Source organism: Montipora foliosa, chromosome 6, assembly GCF_036669935.1.
Source record: "Montipora foliosa isolate CH-2021 chromosome 6, ASM3666993v2, whole genome shotgun sequence".
NCBI classification, from domain to species: Eukaryota; Metazoa; Cnidaria; class Anthozoa; order Scleractinia; family Acroporidae; genus Montipora; species Montipora foliosa.
Genome location: NC_090874.1, coordinates 38,306,277 through 38,314,795, shown reverse-complemented (window position 1 = coordinate 38,314,795; position 8,519 = coordinate 38,306,277).

Sequence of the window (8,519 nt, the reverse complement as noted above, 5' to 3'; positions counted from 1 at the left end):
CAACGCCCCCCCCCCCCCCCCCAGAATTTTCCTTCTATGACTGAACGTTTCTCTTTTAGCCCAACATTTACGCTTGGCATAACTGTGATTAAAGATGTTGCGATCAATCAAAAATTCACGGCGAAAAGATATTCAAAAAGCATTTTATCGGCGACATTCCGATCTGGTGTTTTCCAAATTCTCGACGTACAAGTGTTTTCGAAAAAAAAAAACAAAAAAAAAAACATCTATCTTCACGATTCTTGTCTTCAAGCAGTCCTTGTTGATTCACTGATGACTATAGACACGTCATCACCTGATCAAGCTGACAACAGCTACACACGAAGTTTTGCACCATCACTTATAGCCGTTGCAAAATCTGCGATTGCACTGTCAGTCCTAGCAGTTGTGAAATCTCAGATGACTTAATGGTCTTAATTAATCTGGAACTTTCTTCGGGATATGTATGGGTATGAACTATATGATAATAACACTATTAACAACTGACAGCTTTCTTTCTTAAAAGTCACAATTAAATTAAATGGCTAGCAAAGTAGTAACACGAGTCACATAATTCAAGAATTACGTTATCCACTGCCATTTTTAGTAGGGTGGTTATTTCCCGACCAATGAAAGTTGCAACGTCGACACATTCCATGAATAACGTAATGGCTTTATATGTATTTAATACTTGCTTCAAATCAAGCCCTTCAATAGGACATTTTTTACTAAATAAAGAGAAGATTAATCATAAAATGTTAAGAATGTTAACGTTTTAACAGCTTTCGGCGAATACACACCATAAGTTGCGTGATCACAGTGCCACTGACTATATGGCCGAGTGAAAGTTTGGTTCCTGTCACCGACAAAACTAAAAAAAAGAATATTTTTTCTGATCTTAAAACCGCGCTTTGCAAATTTATCTGTTTTCTTACCCCTATAGTCGCAACGTAGTACACATGCCAAACCAGTCTTTGTTGATTCACTATGACTATAGACACAAAATCACCTGATCAATCTGTAGCACAAGAACTGACAACAACGACTGCACACGAACTTATTGCACTATCACTTGTAGCCGAGGTGAAATTTCCGAGGAATCTCCGATGACGTAATGGTCTTAATTAATCTGGAACTGTCATCAGGATATCTATGGGTATGAACGATACGATAATAACACTTTTAACAACTAACAGCCTTCTTTCCTAAAAGTCACGATTAAATTTAATTGGTTTTTTACATGAGAAAAGGACTAGCAAAGTAATCACTTGCGTCACTTAATTTAAGAATTACGTTATCCACGGCTATCTTTAGTACGGTGGTTATTTACCTACCAATGAAAGTTGAAACGTCGACACATTCCATGGATGACATAATGACCTTTTATGTATTCAATACTCGCTTCGAATCAATCGCTTAAATAAAACAAAAAGACAATATATTTTGTACTAAATAAAGAGTGGAATATTCATAAAATTTTAAGCACATTAACGTTTGAACAGCTTTTGGCGAATACCGGTAAACATCATAAGTTGCGTGATTCGAAGTGCCACTGACTATGTGACCGAATAGAAATTTGGGTCTGCTCACCAACAAAACTAAATTTTATCTGTTTTCTTACCACTATAGTCGCAACGTAGTACACATTCCAAAGCAGTCCTTGTTGATTCACTGATGACTATAGAACCAAAATCACTTGATCGATCTGTAGCACAACAAACTGACAACAACGACTGCACACAAAGTTATTGCACCATTACTTTTAGCCGTTGTCAAATCTCCGATTGCACCATCAGTCGTAGCAGTTGTGAAATCTACGATGACGTAATAGTCTTAGCTTTCTTTCTTAAAAGTCACGATTACGTGTTTCAATAAGACACACAAAAAATATATATATTGTTGTAAATAAAGAGCGGACTATATTCAAAAAATGTTAAGTACTAAAAAGTACTAGGACGGGTGACAATATTTCAGGCCATAGAACCCTAAGACACTCTTAAACACTTACACAGAGTTGGGAGCGATACCATAAACTTCTTCTCTGTTATTCCCCTTTCCCCCCCACCCCCAGAATTTTGCTTCTATGACTGAACGTTTGTCTTTTAGCCCAACATTTACGCTTGGCATGACTTATTAAAGATGTTGCGATCAATCAAAAATTCACGGCAAAAAGATATTCAAAAAGCATTTTATCGGCGACATTCCGATCTAGTCTTTGCCAAATTGTCTACGTACAAGTGTTTTCGAAAAAAAAAATCTATTTTGTGTTTTCGTTTAGCAACCCGTTCGTACGTTAGTAATCGGTAGTGTTACTTCGATTTGAAGAATACAATAAATATTTGATCACTTCATCAGGACTGCAAGACGGTATTTTTAGCACTATAGTTGCAACGTAGTGCACAATCCAAAGCGGTCCTTGATGATTCATTGATTACTGTAGACACCACACAGGGCCGTAGCCAGAAACAAGCATTATGACTCAGGCAATGTCCGTGGTTAAATTACCTTCCTATCGTAGGTATCTTTATTTCTTACTGTTGTCGTAATAACAAGTACTAGGCCAGATGACAATATTTCAGGCCAAGTCGTAACTTTCCTCCGAAGCCAGCGTCCCACAATTTGTTAATGAGCATGTCATGCCTAACCTTGTCAAAGGCTTTGGACTTGTCTAAGTACACACAATCGACTTGACCGGCCCTAACAAGAATGGCGCCAATATGATCTAGGGTCTCAAGTAGGTTAGTGACGCATGATCGCCCTCCGAAACCCGTGCTGACAATCCACAATCAGTTCTTCTAATCGTGCCTTGATGCGGTTTAAGACACAGCGTTCGAGGACTTTTGAAATGATACAAAGGAGGGAGATTGGCCTGTAGTTTTCTACCTGGTCTTTTCGTCCTTTTTGTGGGCAGTCACTACATTGGCCAATTTCCACTCCGTAGGTATGTACCCCTCCTCCAGGGAGATTTTGAACAACGTACACAGTGATGGAGCGATAGTAGCAGCGGTTTTCTTCAGGATTCTCGCCGGAATCTCGTCCGGACTGGCGGCTTTGTTGGGATCTAGCGACTTGAGAACAACCTCAACCTCGCTGACATGCAACACGATGTCGTTGATGACAGGTTGTATAGTTGGCCGTTGTTCAAGGCTTCTCCCTTCCTTTTCCGATTGGCAGGTGGAGAAAACCGAAGTGAAATAGTTATTGAACAAGTCTGCGATCTTGTTCTGGGTGGCAGCGATTGTATGCGGGATATCTGTTGCCATGGAGATACTCTCTGGTATGTTGCGCAATTTGGAGCTAGTTTTTAGCACTGACCAGAGACGCTTGGGGTTACCCTTAAAATCGATGTTAGCAGTGTTGAAGAACTCGTCTCTGTCCTCTCTTATCGCATGCTTTACTTGTGAACGCAGAGTCTGAAATTTGATTTTAGGTGACTCTGGCGGGTGTGATTTTAGTTTCCTGCGGACAGTTTCCTTTTTCTTGATGAGGTTCATTATGGCGCCTGCGAGCCAGGGCACAGGATTGCTCCACTTAAACGCTTGGTATGGATATAATCCCTTACTGCAGCAAAAAATAGGTCTTTCCAGGTCTGCCAAGGGCTTTCGAGATCACCCTCATCCATAACACTGGTCAAATTGACTGAACACAAAGCATTTGGCGGGCCCATGGGATCTTAGGATAGTTACAATCGCCACAAATTACGATATTGTCAAAGTCTCGCAAACCAAATCCACAGAACTATTTAATAAGTTAACCCAACTCAAATCTAGATCCGGCAGTCGGTAGAAAGAACAAAATACGACCTGCGATCTTGGGCCGTTGTAATTAACGCCGAAAGTACCTCAAGTTCTTGTAGATGGTCGGGTAAAGGGATTATACGCACAGACTTAAAACCGACAGACTTGATTGCAATAAGCAGCCCACCGGCTCGGTTGTGTTTTCGATCATTCCTAAACATGGTATAGCCATCGTGGAGGATCTCCGAATCCACTATGGCATCGTTTAGCCATGTCTCGTTGACGCAAACTATGTCCAGGTCCTCTGAATAGACAAGGTCTTGGAAACGCTGCAAAATTGCAGACGAACTCCGGGGTTCCGTCACTGTTTTGAACTCTGTTCAGGCTTTTCAAGCTCTGAGAATTAGTTACCATATTTTTGATAACTGGACTGGTTCCAGTAGAGTAAATGGGTCCTGGGTGAGACGCCACATCGCTACAGGTCTGAAATCAGGTAATTTCCCTACGGTAATGGGCTTGGAGAACCTCCAAAGGTGGAACACTCTATTAGGCCAGTAATTAGTGTGAATTGGCGCTGATGGGCAGAGACAGGGGTGGATAACTACAAAAAAGATCACAGAGACTGAGCAGAGACGACCGACCGCCATGTTAGCCAAAAGGAAGTTGTCGATGTAGGAGGTAACCACAGACCCGACAATCCCACTTCCCATCGATCGTCGTGGTCGTCGTGCCAGACGGGATCTTTAGGCAGCCGTGCCTTGAAGCCAGACGGGTTAGGTCGAGTACGTCGTTTCAAACCTTTGCCGTACAATTGGGACCACACCACTCGTTTTTTATCTTCCGTCACGTCTCATGGGGACATCCCAATACTTCGATGCCGACTCCTATTGTACCCGTTTAATAATTGAGATAAGACGTGGAGGTATACTTGGGTATTTCGAGCTTTAAAATAGCGATACATGCGTTCTCTCAAGGTATGATTAAACCGTTCCACCAACGAGGCTTTGGCACCTCCATGCGTACGAAAAGTGATGGATGCCTTCTCGTTCCAACATCCGACGAAACGGAGCATTGTAAACCTCTTTCCCCAGTTCCGTCTGTAAACGTTGAGGTTTTCGTCCTTGCCTTAACACCTTTTCAAAAGCAAGAGTCACGGCCGTGCCCATCTTGTTCTTCACTGGAACCGCCCACGCGTAGTTGGACAACACGACGATGACCGTCATGAGATAGCAATGCACTCCATTCCACTTTTTGAGAGGTTACATCTCCACCAGATCAGCTTGCCATTGTTCGTCCTTGTGAAACAGCAAGACCGGGAGCGTGTCTAACTTGCGTCTCACAGGTCGATGTAGCGTGTAGACAAATCCTCGTAATTCCTTTTGGGGTTCGTCCCACGTCAATCCTTGAGCTCGAGCGTACAGGGCCAGGCCACCTGGGGCACCCGGGGTGTGAGGATCCGTGTACGCATTCACGATGGGGGTGGCGGCGGCGGGACGGCGTTTCCGTTTCGACATGTTTTGGTGATGACGAGCCAATGGGTCACCAACACTGGAATGGTCAGCACGTCCTTAGGATGACGCTTTTCAAGGGTTTACCACGCCGAGTAAGCGCATTCGGGTTCCAGGGTCCTCGTCAACCATGTGAGGTAGACGACAAAATGAGTCCACTGACAGTCGATGCCTTCTTTCATAGCTTCGAATTCCGCTAAGGCATTGATGGGTTATTTGGAAGGGAATCCATCCAATTGGTCTGTGCCTCTGAGCACCATCATCAATTCCTGAAACAGCCAAATCATCAAACGCCATCGGATCCGTTTTCCGAATTCGCGATAAGGGAGTTGCTTTTTTGCGATGTAAGTCGAAAAGATGGGCTGAAGCACTGTTCATGCTAAACTTAACAAAATACCTCGACAACGTGCTGTTTTTGGCTGATAACACCAAACCTGAAATTAGCGTGGACCTCACACCTACCCACCCAACTCCAAGTTATTATTTATATACCTATTATTCTTTTGTACTTGATTCCTTTTACTTTTGTTTGACTTGGTCACTTTTTTAGTGACCAAGGTGTGTCCAGAGGCTCTCCTAAGCAAAAAAGAGGGTAGAGTGGACCAGCCGCTCCCACTAGTCACGATGGTGGAGGCCGCAAAATCGACACCCAATGTTTCGGGACCAACCCTTAACAGTACAACGCGAAATCAGACGGATGTTTCTATAAAACGCAGTGCCCTTGGTTCTAGTAAACCTTCAAGTGAACCTGTCAAACAAGATCAACCAGATGCGCAGCCATTAGTAGCTCGCAAACCAACGCCAAAGAAAATTGAAAAACCTGCTTCGGAAAAGGAGGAAACTACTACAAAGTATTTGCCACCGAAACTGCCAAATCGATAATGTCCCCCCCCCCCCCCCTTAAAGATGACGAGAGCTTCTTTGAATCGCGTGTCTAGTCCGACAGGGATTAGTAATACTGTCAAACCCATTCGACCGGAAAGCTGTTAAAGCCGAAACGCCTAGAAAGTCACGCGGGAGTGATTGACAAACCGGTTGCTCCTTCTTGGAAAAAGAACGTATCACAAAGTTCTACGGGCAATAAAAAGCTGCAAGCCACAGATGCTGTTAATCCACCTAACGTTCTCGGTAGGCCTCCATTGAGGGCTGTTGACTCTCGATTTCCCAAACAATCATCAGAGGAAAGGCCGGCCTCGCTGCCTCTTAACCCATCTGACTTGAAAAAAGCAGGACTTGCCTCAGGAAGCAAAAAACCTTCCTCTTTCTCTTCGGCTGATAACAAACCCAATAAGGTAGCTCTCAAGCCTCCTGGACCCATTCCTCCGCGACCTGGAGCAAAACCGACTTGACAATGTCTTATTAGCCTACGACTCCATTCAATGCGCCGCCCAAATCACGACAATTGCAACTTAATTGTATTCTACACATCCGTTATAAAAAGTCCTGGAGGAGTTCCTGTGTTCCATGCGACGATCTTTATCATGTTGTCTGTCGAATATTGTTCGCTGACGCGACACTTTGGATTGATTAAAAGACAAAGATAAAAAGGCGTATTGCATAGAAGCCTGGTACATACGTAGTGTCGAAGAAGCTCTCTGAAGGTGCTCCAGAGCAACATTTTAGGAAAACTTTCTTCCCCTGGATATAATGAAATTAAGTGAACTGTAAGTTAAATCGCTTTTAGAATTGACTAGAAATGCTCACTGAAACTTAGATGTGTCGGATATTGTCATTCTGTTATCCCCTTACGCTCTAATCGTTATCTGTGATAGGACATTTGGGTGAGTAAAATTATAATTAATTAGTAAATTAAATATTAAACCAAGGAAGAACTCTTGGAGGAAACCTTTGAGAAGGATCAATCAGGTGATTTGTACAATTAGTCGTGGCAAAAATGCTATCTGATATCGATTTACAGCGAGTTCGATATTCTCACTCAGTTAGTTATTCTGATTCTCTTCAACTGAAGATTGTTCATTCAAAAAGCACTCAGAGGTTGTAAAAGTCGCTGCCGTTTCGTGGGTTAAAAAGCAGCCTTATAAGTGTCCTCTGAATCGATTAGCTCAAAATCCTCCCGGGTTGAAATGTTCTTGACGCTTACTCCGGAATCTTTCCCCTGTAAACTCAAAATTACTGACACTAATTTCACTGCAATGCTACCTCTCCATGATATCAAATTCTCCGAGGAAGAGTGCAACTAAGTTTTTTTCAATCATTAGGTTGCTGGCAGGAGTACGAATAAGAAACTATTTCAAAAAAAGAAAAGTGTTTCGGTTTCCGGAATGGTAAGGGCAGGAGAAAAAAAAATACTGTAGTGTGGGTGACTCGGTCTGTCATATTTATTTCGCTTCGTCTATTGAAACTCGAGAGAAATAAGAAAGTTAGAAATGTGGACGCAAACTCTCTGAACAATGAGAAGACTGTCAAGGAATATTAACCATTGTTATTGTTGCCGTTGTTTTGTTTTCCAATTTTCTTTGAACGATGACTTATGTGTGTGCATGTGCTTGCTTTTTCTTCATACTAGTGCCTCCTAGCCAGATTAGCTCTTTAGTTATGTTCTAGGCGGCTTTATACCTTACATATGTAATGTTGTCCTTTTTTTCCTCTCTCTGTTGTCATTGTATGGTATAAATTGGTTGACGGATACAGATGCGCAATGCATCGAAGCATTAAGTCTACAAATACCTATTTTACCTACGCCAACATTGCAAATCCGCTTTCCGTGAATCTTCTATTACTTGTGTCACATGTGAACCTCGGAAGTTATTAGCTTTACAATAAGCTGGTTCCGGGTTAACCCAATCTATTACTACGACACACCAGTTCGAAGATTGTTTACATTACTCATTAATACGAAGAGAAGAATCTATCCCAAAATCATTCAGATAGTCAAAACTTCATATTTAAACCCCATTTCCTACACTTTTGTGTTTGCCAGCATTCTGATTTGAGGTTCATGAGTTCACAGTTTGTTTTTGCATCTAAAAGATGTTTAGATTTTCAGTTACAAACTCTGGTTTGACTGGCCACTCTACCTCACTGTGTAAATAGTTCATCCTGAAGTCAAGGAAACGAAACAAATTCGACCTCGGTGTTTTGAAATATGGCCCAGGAACTCATTTAATCGACACGAAAGATCTACTTCTACATTAACTTCTTCGCTCTACTGAGCTTTGAAAGTATCGAACCAAATGTGCGCATGCGTTTCTGTAGAGGCTTCGCGGTATTTTTTTTTTGGCAAACGTCTTCGCCACTTGTAGTAATCGGCCAACAGCCTGTTCTGTGATGGCGC